The sequence below is a fragment of the Chrysochloris asiatica genome, unplaced genomic scaffold (genome assembly GCF_000296735.1).
Source record: "Chrysochloris asiatica unplaced genomic scaffold, ChrAsi1.0 scaffold00028, whole genome shotgun sequence".
NCBI lineage: Eukaryota > Metazoa > Chordata > Mammalia > Afrosoricida > Chrysochloridae > Chrysochloris > Chrysochloris asiatica.
This window is the reverse complement of record NW_006408546.1, coordinates 24265196-24279948: the sequence shown is the minus strand read 5'-3', so window position 1 is coordinate 24279948 and position 14753 is coordinate 24265196. Positions and strand designations below refer to the sequence as shown.

Here is a 14753-nt window from a genome sequence, read left to right as displayed (position 1 = left end):
CCAGTCAAATAATGTGTGACCCTTTCCTCTAGGGTCACTATGAGTTAGAACAGACTTAAAGGCACTTAACAACAACAGCTCTCTAGTTACATATTTTATACACTGTTCTGTATCCATCAGATTTTCAAAAGGGTGTCAGCCTCAGAAAGGGGAAATAACTTTCATTCCTGAGTCTCCATGGGCCATCAGTATATTCCAGTCCCTATGAAGACTGTTACGTTTGTGAAGGTCTTCTGAAATGTGTAGAATTCTATTTCCCAAGGTATCAAAGGGCAATAGGCAAGTCAGCTGCAAAAAAGAACTTGTCCTCCTCAGGAAGCCAACATCAGAACCAGCTCCAATTAGTCTTAGAACAAATCAAGGCTTTGAGGTAATGCATTCATTTGCCTTTTATTCCAAATCTTGTCTCTCTGCACTGATTGAGTATCTGGGTCTTTTTTTTTTCCTTATCAGAAGTCACCTGTAATTGTAAGTCTGAGACATTTAGTGCTCCGTGATTTGGGGGGGATGAGGTGGAGTAGATTCCCTGCATTCCTCGTTTAAATATAATTTCTAATACTTGGTGGTGAGGTGGGGAAAGAGGGAGAGATGTGTGCTCGAACTAAAGCAGTAGAATCATTTTTGCTCCTCACTTACAAGAGCACAGCAGAATAGTAATAACTGTCCTTGTTAATTTGCTACATAGGCTCTTTAATGCACACTTAGATTTAAAGACCTTACATTTTACTTTCCAGGGAATTTTAGGGACTTCACGCTACTTGTGGGATCGATCCCAGGGTTGGACTTACTGAATGGGTTGACTTCACTGAATGGGTTGAATATCTTAGTACTGAACCAACTGTGGCTAAAATGCGGTACTCTTAATGAACCTCTAACTCTTAAAAGATTTAGTAAAAATGCAAAAATTGTAATTATCCAACACATTACTTCAAAAATAATTATCAAATGTGGTTTAGTACTAATCCAAATATATGGGAGTAAAATCTCATTCAGTGCTTTTTCGTGTATTAGCATGCATAATTTCATTTTATACCCATGTTATCTCTGTGAAAAGTATACCATTATTCCAATAGTGATAATAAAACCCTAAAAACATCTGTGTGCCACTGAGGATTAATGCGCCAGACTGCAAAGCTGATTTAACTGCAAAGTCAGCAGTTCAAGCTCACCAGCTGCTCCTCGGAAACCCAATAAAGTGTCAGTATGGACTAGACAGCACTTAACAACAACAATTTAAGAGAATAATTTAAATCTTAGTCCTGAGGCCTCATGTGGCTCTGTAGGATAAGCACTCTTCTGTGACTTTGCAGGATAATTATAAGGTCTGCAGTTCAAACCCACCAGCCACTCCCAGAAGGCCTATGCAGTGTTGCTGAGTCAGCAGTAAGTCCATGGTTCACAATGAAAGTTAGCATAATTCCCTCAGTAAATGGATCACTCTTCTATTTCCTGCTTTGAAAGCATTAAATTCTTCCTGGTTACTCATACGTTTAATTGCATCAACCTTAGTTGTGTTTCTTGCACTATATCATTAATGAAAACTGTTGGCACTGTGGATTAGGCTATCGGTTGCTAATCACAAGGTCAACAGTTCAAATCACCAGCTGCTATGAGACTTTCTGCTCCAATTAAGAATTACAATCTTGGAATCAACTTGATGGCAGTGGATTTGATTTTGTTGGTGTTAATGACATAGCATGCATTTTAAGTCTCCCAATTGCCTACAGAAGTTTTTGGGTTTTTTTTTTCACTGAGCTTTATAAGGCACTTTGCAATCTAATCCTAACCCAAATCTATTTCTCTACCATCATAATCTTCAACCTTTCATTCTGTAATCCCGTTAAATTCAGATTGATCTTCTTTCCAAACTTCCTTTCCTTAACTTCCCTAATTTTATTCTGTTACTCATAGTATATTATAAATATATATAAACATATATATATACGCTATGTGTCAGAACTGACTCTACGACACATAACAACATATATACATATATGGATGTAAACATATATATGTGCTGTTCTTCTTGTTAGTTGTGATCAAGTAATTTCTGACTCACAGTGACCCTATACAAAACAGACTGAAACATGGCCAGTCATGCACCATCCTTAAAATTGCTGTCAGTTTGAGCCCTTTTTACCAGCCACTATGTCAGTCCATCTTGTTGGGGTCTTCCTCTTTTTCGATGACCGTCCACTTTAACAACTGTAATATCCTTTTCCAGGGATGATGGCTCCTAATAACATATCCAATAGGTGAGAGATAAAGTCTTGGCACCCCGACTTCTAAGCAGCATTCTAGCTGTATTTCTTCCAATACAGACTTGTTTGTTATTCTGGAAGTCCATGGTACTTTTCAGTATTCTTTGCAAACATCATAATGCAAATGTATCAATTCTTCTATGGTCTTCCTTAATAATAGTTCAATTTTACATGTATATGAGCTAATTGAAAATACTATAGCTTGGGTCAGTTATACCTTAGTCCTCAAACTGATATTTTTGCTTTTGAACAGTTTAAAGTAGTCGTGGGAAGTAGATTTGCTTAATGTAATTTGATGTCATTTGACTTCTTGTCTGCCGCTTCCATAAATGTTGACAGTGAATCCAAGCACAATGACAATTTCAACATGTTCTCTATTTATCATGATGCGATTTATTGTTCTACCTGTGAGAATCTCTTTTTTTGTAATATATGCTGAAATGCAATTCATACTGAAGACTGAAGACGTTGATCTTTATCAGTAAGTATTTCAAATCCTCTTAGCTTTTAGCAAACAATGTTGTATAGTTTGTATGTCAAAGATTATTAATGAGTCTTATTCCCATTCGGATGCTATCTTCCTCTATATATAATCCAGTTTCTCAGATTATTTGCTCAGTGTACAGATTGAATAAGTATGGTCAAAGGCTACAACCCTGGTATGCATCTTTCCTGATTTTATGCCATTCGTTACCACTTTGTTCTCTTCTAACAAATGCTTCTTGTTTTGTATACAGGGTCTTCATGAGCATAATTAAGTATTTTGGGATACTCATTCTTTGCAATGTTATCCATAGTTTCTCATGGTTCAAACAGGTGAAATCCTTTGCATAGTCAATAAAGCATAATTAAACATCTTTGAGATAGCCTACGCATTCAGCCATGATCCATCTGATGTCAACAATGACATTACCAGTTTCATGTCCTCTTTTGAATCTTGTTTGTATTGCTGGCATTTCCTTATTGATGTAAAGTTGCAAATGATTTTAATTCTTGAGGAAAACATTGTTCAATAATTTCCTCATTCCACTGGGTCACCTCTCATTGAGAAGAGCATAAATATGGATCTATTCCAATCAGTGTTACAGATAGCGGTCTTCCAAATTTCCTGGCATAGATGAATGAGTGTCTCCAGTGCTACATCTGCTTGTTGAAATATTTCAGTTTGTATTCCATCAATTCCTGGAGCCTTTTTCTCCCAATGCCTTCAGAGATGCTGGACTTCTTCCCTTAGTACCATCTGTTTTTGACTAACTACTACCTTTTGAAATGGTTGAATATTGACCATTTCTTTTTGGTACAGGAACATGTGGGACTCTGTGAATTCCTTATATTGTCTTTGAATGCTTTCTGTGCATCATGTAATATTTTGCCCATAGAATTCTTCAATATTGCAACCTGAAGATTGAAAATTTTTTTAATCTTCAGAAATGCTGAGTGTGCTCTTCCCTTTTGTTTTTTCAATTCAGGTGCTTACATATTTCATTATATTACTTGACTTTTTCTTCTTGAGCTACCTTCTGAAATTTTCTTTTTAGCTCTTACACATCTTCATTTCTTCCATTGGTGTTAACTTCTCTATGGTCCTGGTATGGCGCTATAACATAAACAGTGGACTGTCAACCATAAGCTTGATAGTTCAAACCCACCAGTCACTCCATAGAAACCCTATACAGCGTCACTCTGAGTTAGAATTTACTCGACAGCACTTAACAATAAGAAAACTAGAAAGTAAGTTTCAGAAACTGTTCTGACATTCATTTTGACCTTTGCTTTCTTTCATGTGTTTTTAATGTACTTTTACTGTCTTCCTGTATGATATTCTAGATATCATCCCACAACTCTTCTGCTCTTTGGTTATTAGTATCTAATGCATCAAATCTGTTCTTGAGATGGCTTCTAAACTCAGGTTGGATATATGTGAAATCATACTTTGGCTCTTGAGAACTTGATTTCATTTTCCTTACCTTCAGCCTGAACTTGTATATTAACAATTGGCGATCTGTTCCACAATACACCTGGTCTTATTTTTTGCTCTGATATTGAGTTTTCTACCATCTCTTCTAGTAACTATAGTTCATTTGATTCCTGTGCATTCCTTCTGGTGAAATCTAGGTGTATATTTGCCTTTTATGCTACTGGAAAAGGTATGTCTAATCAATAAGTCTTTGGTCTTGAAAAATTCTATCATGGCCTCCCCAGCATTTCTATCACCAACGTCTTATTTTCCAACTGATCCTTCCTCTGTGTTTCCAACCTTTGCATTCCAATTACCAGTAATTATCAATACATCTTGCTTGCATGTTTGACCAATTTCAAACTGATAAGTAAGTAGAATTCTTCAATTTCATCATCACAAGCTTTAGTGTTTGGTGTATAAATATGAGCAATAGTGGTATTAACTGGTCTTCTTTGTAGGTATATAGATATTATCTTGTCAAAAGCAGCATTGTACTTAAAGGTAGATCTTGAAATATTCTTTTTGATGATGAAATGCATTGCCCTTTGTCCCCCCAGCATAGCACACTATATGACTATCTGATTCAAAATAGGTAATAACAATCCATTTCAATATTTTTGGGTTCCATTTAATTTTTTGACAAATTCAAATTTTCTTACATTCAAACTCCATACATTCCATGTTCTGATTATTAATGGTTGCCTGCAGTTTTTTCCTTCTCATTTTGAATTGTGCCCAATCAGCAAATAAAATCCCAAATCTTTCCTGCATTCACATCATTATGATCAACTTTACTTTGAGGATGCATCTCTTCCCTAGGCATTTTTGGGATGTCTTCCAGCCTGAGGGACTCCTCTTCTGGCATTATATCTGGCAATATTTGGCTGCTATCCTTAATGTTTTCCTTTTCAGACACTATATCTGACTGTGTCTGTTAATAGTTCTGCTGCTATTCAAAAAGTTTTCAGTGGCTAAAATTCAATAGTAATCTGTCTCTCCTTCTTTTTAGTAAGTCTTATTTTGGAAGCTGTGCTGAAACCTGTATACCATGGGTGGTCCTGCGGGTATTTTGTATATCACTGGACTAGCCTCCACTATCACTGCGACACACAAGCTATCACATAAAAACAAACTGGTAAATGAGTCGTTGTATTGCTGTTATATGCTGCTAAGTTGATTCCGACCCATAGTGACCCTGTATAGGGTTTCCAAGGAGCGGCTGGTGAGCCTCAACCATTGACCGTGAGCTTCAGACCAACTTTGCAGTCCAGTGCATAAATAATGACTGGCAGCATGCCACTGTATATGTGTGTGTGTGTGTGTGTGTGTGTGTGTGTGTGTGTGTGTGTGTGTGTAATCCTGTATAGGGTTACCAGCCACTCCCTGGAATCACTATATACATATACGCTGTTAAGTGCCATCAAGTCAGTTCCAAATTATAGTGACCCTGTATAGAGATTCTAAGGAGAGGCTGGTGGATTTGAACTACCAACTTTGCAGTTCAAACTAACCTTACATTCCAGTGATTTATCCCACAACACCACACCAGGCTCTCTATCTCGATGACCTCTGTGTTTATGCACTTAACTACAACATCAGCAATACACTGTACAGTATAATCTCTGGATGGTGGTCATTAATATTACAAGGAATTACATTACCCTTTAACAACAATTGCACATAATAAAAAGAGCTGAACTTTTTTTTCTCTTTGCAATTTAGATCCTTTATGGAGGTTTTCTTTCAAAGTTTATGTGGGTCCTTCAGTATTCACTATAGCATTCTATAGAATTCCTTGATAATCACTTGGACCAAACACTAATGCCTGCATTCCTGATCTTGCCTGAAGTAGATATATTTGTAATTTCTTGCCAAGAGATACTGGCACAGAGTGTCTGCAAATTGTGGGCATCCTTCAAACTGGTTGGAATGCAGACATGGTGGGGAATCCTCTTGATCCCTACAGGTGAAGTCAACCCACTTGTCATGATAAAGAAGACAGAATTGTCTTGAATCCCTGAAGACTTGTGGGCAAACAACTCATGAAATTACAGAGATAAACCCTTCCCACATGTTGGTCTTTCTGTTGCTGGCTGATGTTGAGCTAGCCCCAGAATCAGGGTGACATCATGCACACGGGTACCCTTAGGGTTAGTGTGGCTGCTCAGTACATTACTTCATTGTGTTACACACGTACCAGCCCTGTGGACCTCCTAACATACTAGACTGCACAGAATTATTTCTAATGCTTACTCTCTGTTTTAGCATAGAAAAATATGTGATAAATGTAATTATAAATAGTTTAAATATATATTTTAAATGATACGAATACTAACAACCATATTCATAAAATCTTTCTAAATTGAATGACATTATTAGTCATAACATTATTAGTAACTGAGTGAAAGTTTTTTCTCTCCTACTTTTCATTTAATTACTACTTCATTCTCTAAGAAATGATTGGTATCAGTTCACAGGTAGTAACATTGTACCTACATTTGATAGCTAAGTACCTGTAAATGCACTGCCAGCAATGGAAACAGTGGCAAATACTTGTACCACAGACAGATACAACCACAAGGTATGAAACATCATTGCAGTTGAGTAATAATGACAGCTCAGACCAGAGATCATTATAAGGTTCCAAATTTAAATTAGCATACAGTTTTTGCCTTATAGGCATACATGTAAACAGGGATTATGAAAAATTTCCTTGCAGTTAAAACTAACCGTAGGGATATTAATGTTTTTAAAAATAAGTACAGTTCTGCTTGTGAGTTGGTCTTCAGCCTACAACTGAATGGCATACCTAAAATGGGAGTAAAATTTGCTCAGTGAAGGAGGCTTCCTGTGGACCCTCAGCGTTGCATAAGACCATATGTGGAATCCTGATCCTCATCCAGAACATTTGAGGTGGGAAATTTCCACTGAAAGGACAAGCAGACCAGTCTGGAGCTGCTAGAAGAACAAAAGATACTTCTTGAAAGAAAGATGAGCAGGAAAAATAAAAAACAATAATGGCAGTCTGACTGACTACTACAAGAACAAACAAGTCCTTCGCCTCGGAGCCATCAAGGCAAGTGGTCAGGTCCCTCAGGGTAAACTCCCTTCTAAAACTAAGACTCAAAGGGAAAACATGAGCAGGCTTGTGGTCTGACTGATGACCAAGTTGGTCACCGATAAGGGGAAGAGGGGGGAAAACAGCAATGAAGTTGGGAGCTAAGTCTGACCACGTTCAATAGATTCCTGTCAACCTGGGTTGAGACATAGTTGGCCAGCAGTATGACGAGACCTGGGGACTCCTGGGCCCAGGGACAGGGACATGGCCACAGAGGACTAGAAAGGAGAGTGAAGGGTCTGGCTGATGTGATGGGAGATGCACAAGAACACCCATACTTACAGATAGCACCCATTTGACCTGGCTTCAATGGCTGGATGATAAGAACTCGAGTAGAGGAAGAAAGAAGAGGAAAGAAAGTAATCTGCTACAATTTACTGAACTTCACCTATACTTGTGGATGTAATAGCTCAAAAGAGGGAACACATTTTTACAGTGAGAATCATTCCCACTTCCTCGGTACACAGGGTTGATAGGGATGGGCAACTTAGACACTGGATACCCAAAATGGGGGGTGCTACAAAGACACGAATTGACATTGGATACCCAAAAAGGGGGGGAGAGTGCTACAAAAGCATGAATTGACTGGCGTACAAGCTTTCAAGAGGGAGCCTAGTTTCACAGGGTACAGGAAAGGTATAATCTCCATTGAGTGGTTTCCAACCTGTCTGCATGGGGCTGTTGAAAGGAGATGGGAATAAGACTCTTGTGGTTCAGTAGTGAATAATTGCTATCAGGACTGACTGCGAATGTTGCAAATGTAAATGTATTGCAACAAAAGGAGGCGAGCGGCTGATCTTGTAGTCCAGGAGTGGAGGTCCCTGGGACTATAAAGGGAGAAGAACAGAGTGTGGGACCCCATCCAGAGAAGCAGTGACACCAGAGATGGAGGCAGAGAGGATGACGTGGAAAGATGGAGCGGCTGTTGACTCTGGACTCTGGGAGGGAGAGGGGCTGTGTGTTGATGGCCAGAGGGCAGGCTTGAGCAGTGTATCCTTTTGTTGCTTCATGATGCATGCAGGGAATTGTAATCATTGCAATGAAACAAAATAAGATAGAATGAATGTAAAGTTAATGTTCTCCCATGTAAACTATCACATAATTCACAATAAAAACTTAAAAAAAACAAAAGTACATTCTACTGAAACACTGCAAAAAGTTTTATGGACAGTCACTTTGGTGTCACCCCCTCTGAGAGTTCCTATACCTCCAGAATCCCTCTGGTGATACTATTATCCAATCACAAGAGAAACAAATTCTGCCCATTCCTGTGCAATCCCCTGATTTATTGGAGATACAACTATTTTGATACATGATCAAGTTTCATTGATACATTTTTGAAAGTACACTATTAGGCCTTTTGTCCTAGTCCATCCTAGTCCTGGAAGCTTCAGTGAAACACGTTCAAAAGCTTAACAACACGCAGGTCTCCACTGAGCAAGGAATGGTCTTTTTTATGTAAGCACCTGTTATTTCTGGTTTCTCTTTCATACCAACACTGTAATAAAAATGAAAGACCAATTTCTTGTTTATTTCCAAAGGTTTTCATGTGGCAAATTTACATTACATTCCCATTCTAATGAGGTGATTTGTCTCTGCCAATACTTCTCATTTTGTTGATCAAGTGATTTGTTTAGTCATGCTCTTTTTACCTCTATATCCAATTTCATTTCCCATGTCAGAATCAGTTTCTAAGTTATGAATTCATATTTAATTTAAAACATCAAGTAATGCTATGGTTCTGAAGTTTAAAATTCACAATACTTTATCACTGCATTTCTTAGAAGTCTCTAGATATAAAACTGATGATATATTTAATATTTAAAAAATTTTTGTGAATTGAGAGAAGGTTTACAGACAAGATCATCAGTTTTTAATTTGACAAATAAAATTTTGATTCATCTCAATAACTGTAATCCCCTCCATGTAAGTAGCGTTGTCCCATTTCCTCCCTGTGGTTCCTATTTCCATTTCACCCACCTTCTCATGGTTGCATCTCAATGTGAAGATTGCAAAACTCCTCATCAATGGACCAATAAACAATATCCATAAAAATGGAGAAAACACTGAAGTTGTCAGTGACTTCATTATGTTGGCTTGACCATCAACACTCAAGGAATCAGACAGTGTATTGCATTAGGCAAATTGGATGAATAAGACCTCTTTAAAATGTTCAAGACCACAGATATCCATTTGAGGTCTAAGGCGGCCTTGATCAAAGCCATGGTATTTTCCATAACCTCATATGCACGCAAAAGCTGGACAGTGAAAAACGAAAACCATAGAATTGATGCATTTGAGTTATGGTTTTGGAGGAGAATACTGAAAGTAACATGGACTGCCAAAAGAACAAATATATCTGTATTGGGCTAAGTATAGCCAAAGCGATCCTTGGAATTTGGGATGGACAGACTTCATCTCATACTTCAGACATATTATCAGGAAAGACCCATCCTTGAAGAAGGGTATCATTTTGGTTAAGTGAAGGATTAGAGAAAAAGAGGAAGACCCCCCATGAGATGGATTGGCACAGTGGCAGCAGCAATTTGCTCAGGTATAGCAATGGTTGTGAGGTTTGGTGCAGGACTGGGCAGTGTTTTCTTGTGTTGTGCATAGGATCACTGAGTCTGTACTGACTTGATGGCACCCAACTACAACACCTTCCCATCCCTTCTCACTTTTGTCCTTAGGTACATGTTGCTCCTTTGGTTTTGAATGACTGACCATTCCATCATTCATAGTGAACATGCCTTTCTAGTGTGGTTGTTCCCCTATACACCTATCTAACTGCTTGGCTGAACATTGGGTCATAAAGGTAAACTCCTTTCCAGACCTGAAGTGTGGATGAGGTTCATAGTCTCAGGTTCCTCCAATCTCTTTCTTTCCAGTAAGCTCAGTCTTTGTTTTTTTAAAATAAATTTTAGTTTTTTTCCCCAATTATAAGGCCACTCTTTCCAGGGCCCTCTAATGTGAGCCGTTTCAGAGCAGTTGGTCATATCAGCTGAGCACCATCTAGTTCTGGTCATGCAGACTGCTGTTAACATGTTCCATTATTCCATTGGACTAACTGATTGCAAGCGTCTTCAGTTCTCATCACTCTTCTTTCTTCTGCACACAGAGAGACCAATAGCTACACCCTAGATAGTTCTCACGAACTTTTAATATCCCAGACTCTACTCACCAAAGAAGGACCTAGAACATTGTCTTTGAGGATTATGTTATGCCAATTTACCATGGGGTCCCCTGAGACTATGGTCCTGAACCCCTAGACTCAGCTAACTACCAAATGCCTTAGTATGTTTGTTTTGTCTAAGAAATTGTCATCATTTTGCCAGCTGTGTTCTCCACCACATTCATAGGTGAGTTTACAGGAAAGGTAATATGCATGTGCCAATATCCTCTTTTAAATTCTCATATATCTATGGGAGATATAAATATATATGTCCTCTTCATCACCCGAGCTGACATGTATCTACTCTCTAGCCAGTGAATAACTCTCTACTCCGTCTTGCCCATCGAAACTACCAGCAGTTCCAAGGGAGAAAGATGAGGCTTTCTGCTGTGTAAATATTTAGAGCCACGGAAACACTATGCAAGGCCACTATGAGTTGGAATTGACTCCACGGCACATAACCACCACCACTACCACCACCACGTTCCCACCCATGACAGTCGTCAAAGAATGTTTCTTTTAGCCTGGAAACCTTTTTTTAAGCTTTGACAATAATGGTATCATACAAGATTTTTCCTTTTTTGGTTGACTAATTTCACTCAGCATACTGTCTTTCAGGTTCATCCAAGTTATGAAGTGTTTCACAGCTTCACCATTCTTCTTTAGTGTGGCATTGTATTCCTTTGTGTGAGTGTTCAAAAGTTTGTTTATCCTTTCTCCCACTGTGGGGACTTTGATTGTTTCCATCATTTTGCTATTGTGAATAGTGCTGCGATAAACACTGGTTTACATATATTTACTTCCATCCTGGCTCATATTTCTTATGGCTATAAACTAACTAGAGAGATTGCTGGGTCATAAGGCATTTCTATTTTCAAATTTCTGAGGAATCACTAAACCGTTCTCCAAAGTGGTTGAAACATTTTACAATCCCAGCAGCAATGCAGGAGGGTCCCAGACTCTCCACACCCCCGCCAGCATTTGTTGTTTTCTAACTTCTCTTTTAATGTTGGTCTAAGATCATATCTCACTGTTTTGATTTGCACCTCTCTATTCATTCTTCTTGGATCAACTATCAACATTCGTGGAAGCAGCAGTCAAGAGATCAGATGACTTATTGCATTAGGCAAATCTGCTGCACAGTAACTTTTTAAAGTGTTGAAGAGCAAAGATATCACCTTGAGGACTAAGGTACACCTGACCCTAGTCATGGCATTTTTAAGAAACTCATGTAGATGCGAAAGCTAGACAGTGAATAAGGAAGATCATAGAAGCATTGATGCCTTTGAATTGTGGTGTTGGGGGAGAATACTAAAAGTGCCATGGACTGCCAAAAGAACCAATAGATCTGTTTTGGAAGAGGTGCAGCCAGAGTGCTTCTTGGAGGCTAGGATGGCTAAGCTTTGTCTCTCACACTTTGGACATATTGTAAGGAGGGAACAGTCGCTGGAAAAGGATGTCATACTGGGTAAGATGGAGGGTCAGAGAAAATGAGGAAGATCTCCAATGAGATGGATCAGCCAGGTGGCATCATTGATGGCATCGAGTGTGGCGGCAGTAGTAAGGTTGGCCCAGGATCGGACATTGTTTCGTTCTGCTGTGCATGGGGTTGCTATGAGTTGGTTCTGACTCGATGGCACCTGACAACAATAACAACAACAATGGCTGATGATTCTTAACATTTCTTCATATATTGGATGGCTGCTTGGATGTCTTCCTTGGTGAAGTGTCTGTTCATGTATTGTGCTTTTTTTTTTAAAGCCGGATGTTTTTCTTTTTCTTGTAGAGGTGTTTCAGTTTTCTATAAATTTTAGACATTATTTCCTTGTCTGATATGACATTGTAAAACATTTGTTCCCAGTCTGTGGGCTCCCTTTTTATTCTTTCAGTGAAATTTTTTGATGCACATGAATTTCTAATTCTGAAGAGACTCCAGTCGTCTATTTTGTCTTCTACTGCTTGTGTGATTTTTGTAACATTTGGTAGTGTATGTGTACAATGGATTAGAGCCCCTAAGTTTGTCCCTAGTTTTTCATCAATGATCTTTATATTTCTAGGTTTTACATTTAGGTCTTTAATCCATGTTGAGTGTGTTTCTGTATATGGATATATTGCTCCGCGAGAGAAAGATGAGGCTTTCTGCTCCCATAAAGATTTACAGCCTTGGAAACCCTGTTCAGGGTCGCTATGGGTTGGAACTGACTCGACGGCACTTAACAACAACAACAACAACAACAACATATTTTTAATAATATTGAGAAATCTCAATATCTCTTTCTTTACATATTTTCACTCAAAGAAATGATGTTGGACTGTAAAAACTCAACAAAATAAATGAGAAAAAACAATACAAACAGAACTACACCTTATATATTAGCTCTTCACTATGAGGGAAGGTCAAACATTTTACTATAGTAACCCAGCTTATAGATGCACAGATTTATCCTAAAAACAACACATTTAAACATGTATCTACAATCTGTGGATGCCTGCAGACAAATTCTCTCAGTAATACAATTACCTTATTCTCATTATGGCTCCTTGGAAAACTAGATACTTTTTGTGATAGGGAAGAAATAAGAATTACTTTGAGGTCAGGGCTAATAACAGTATTTTAACAAAATTCAGGTGAACACTTTTCCTAAATCACGGAAACTTTGTAATATATTTATAGGAATGGTACCCCACACAAAATAAAAATTTTTAGATGGATTGAGTGTTTTAAGGAAGGTCCCGAAGACCTCAAACATGAACCAATTCTGACTGAATTCCAGAATCTGGTGCAAGAAGACCTTAAAATTACCATTGATGTGACAGCTAGTGAATTAGGATCTCATAGGGTTAAGCATTTCCAATTAAAAATCACTTTGTAAATTAGGTGAAGGTTGACAGAGCAGATCAGTTTTTCATTCAACAATGTGAACACATCTCGTTTCAAGTAATTCATTACAATCCACATAACACCACTAATCCTCCTTCCTTCATAGGATTCCACTTTCCATTCCCCTTTTTCTAACTATTCTGAGCTTTTTTCTTGGTGAAATTCTACTGCCCTTTTTTCTTACTTTCTTTTATGTTTTTATTGTGATTTAAGTGATAGTTCACATGGGAGAACACTGGTTTTACACTCAAAGTTCATTGCAGTGATTATAATCTCCTCCATGCATCAACATCTAACAGTATTTGTTTCTATGCCCTCTAGGTTGTTTTTTATTTGTTTGCTTGTTTGTTTTGGGAGGCTGTACATAAAAACACTCATAATCATTTAAACAACCAAGCACACAACATTTCTCTTTCCATTAGTCTACCATCCTCAGCAGCTATATCTTTTTAGCTCTTGTGTCCCTGCTTTTCTGGATAAAGTCCTACATTACACTCATGCTGCTTTCCATTGATAGTCCTAGGCTCCTCTGTCTGTGGAATGTAACAGTAACTATTCCCCCCTTTATGTTACACAACTTCTACCATTACAGTTGTGACAATCACAATTAGTCATGATAACATTTAATTGTTATTATGACTTACTATTGAACCATTCAATATTCAACTCATTATTGAATCGTAAGAATCTTATCTCCCTCTCCTTACACCAGACCCATCTAGACAAGATGAAATCTATTCCGAGGGGATTTTACCTTCCCCTATCTCACTCTGAAACTAAACTCCCTCTTGAAAACTTGTAAGCCAGTCACTTCATGCCTTTAAAGCCTCCTCATTTTAGGTAGCCAATGTCTAAGAAACCCATCCCCATCAACTCTGTGTATAGAAGGGATAGAATGTAAAGACTCATTCCTTCTCAGTTGGTATTTTAAGCTACTATATCCATAAGTATAGGTCAACATCATCAAATTGTAGAAATTTACACTTGTTTCATTTATTAATTGTATTTTATCTTCCTCTGGTCAAGTTCTCCACCACTCATCTGTCAGTTTGTCATACTTATGAGTAGCAGAGAAACACTTGCAGAAATAGTGCCGGAAAATCAGTCCCTCAGGATGGAAGGTACTCAAAATGCAACTGGGGAAGAGCTGCCTCCTCAAAATAGGGTTGACTGTGATGACGTGAATGGATTAAAGCCCATGGAACCTTCATTTGCTAATGGGGCACAACACAAAATGAAGAGAAATAACTGTAAACATCCATTAATAATGGGAACATAAAATGTACAAAGTATGAATCTAGGAAAATTGGAGGTTGCCAAAAATGAAATGGAATGTATAAACATTGATATCTTAGGCATTA

The 14753-nt window shown here is 38.1% G+C and overlaps 1 protein-coding gene across 3 annotated transcripts in view; it reads right to left on the bottom strand.

Annotated features, from left to right (window-relative positions):
* Positions 1 to 14753, bottom strand: part of GRM7 (glutamate receptor, metabotropic 7) — a 1560849-nt gene that overhangs the window by 932758 nt on the left and 613338 nt on the right. The gene's annotated exons all lie outside the window — the stretch shown is intronic.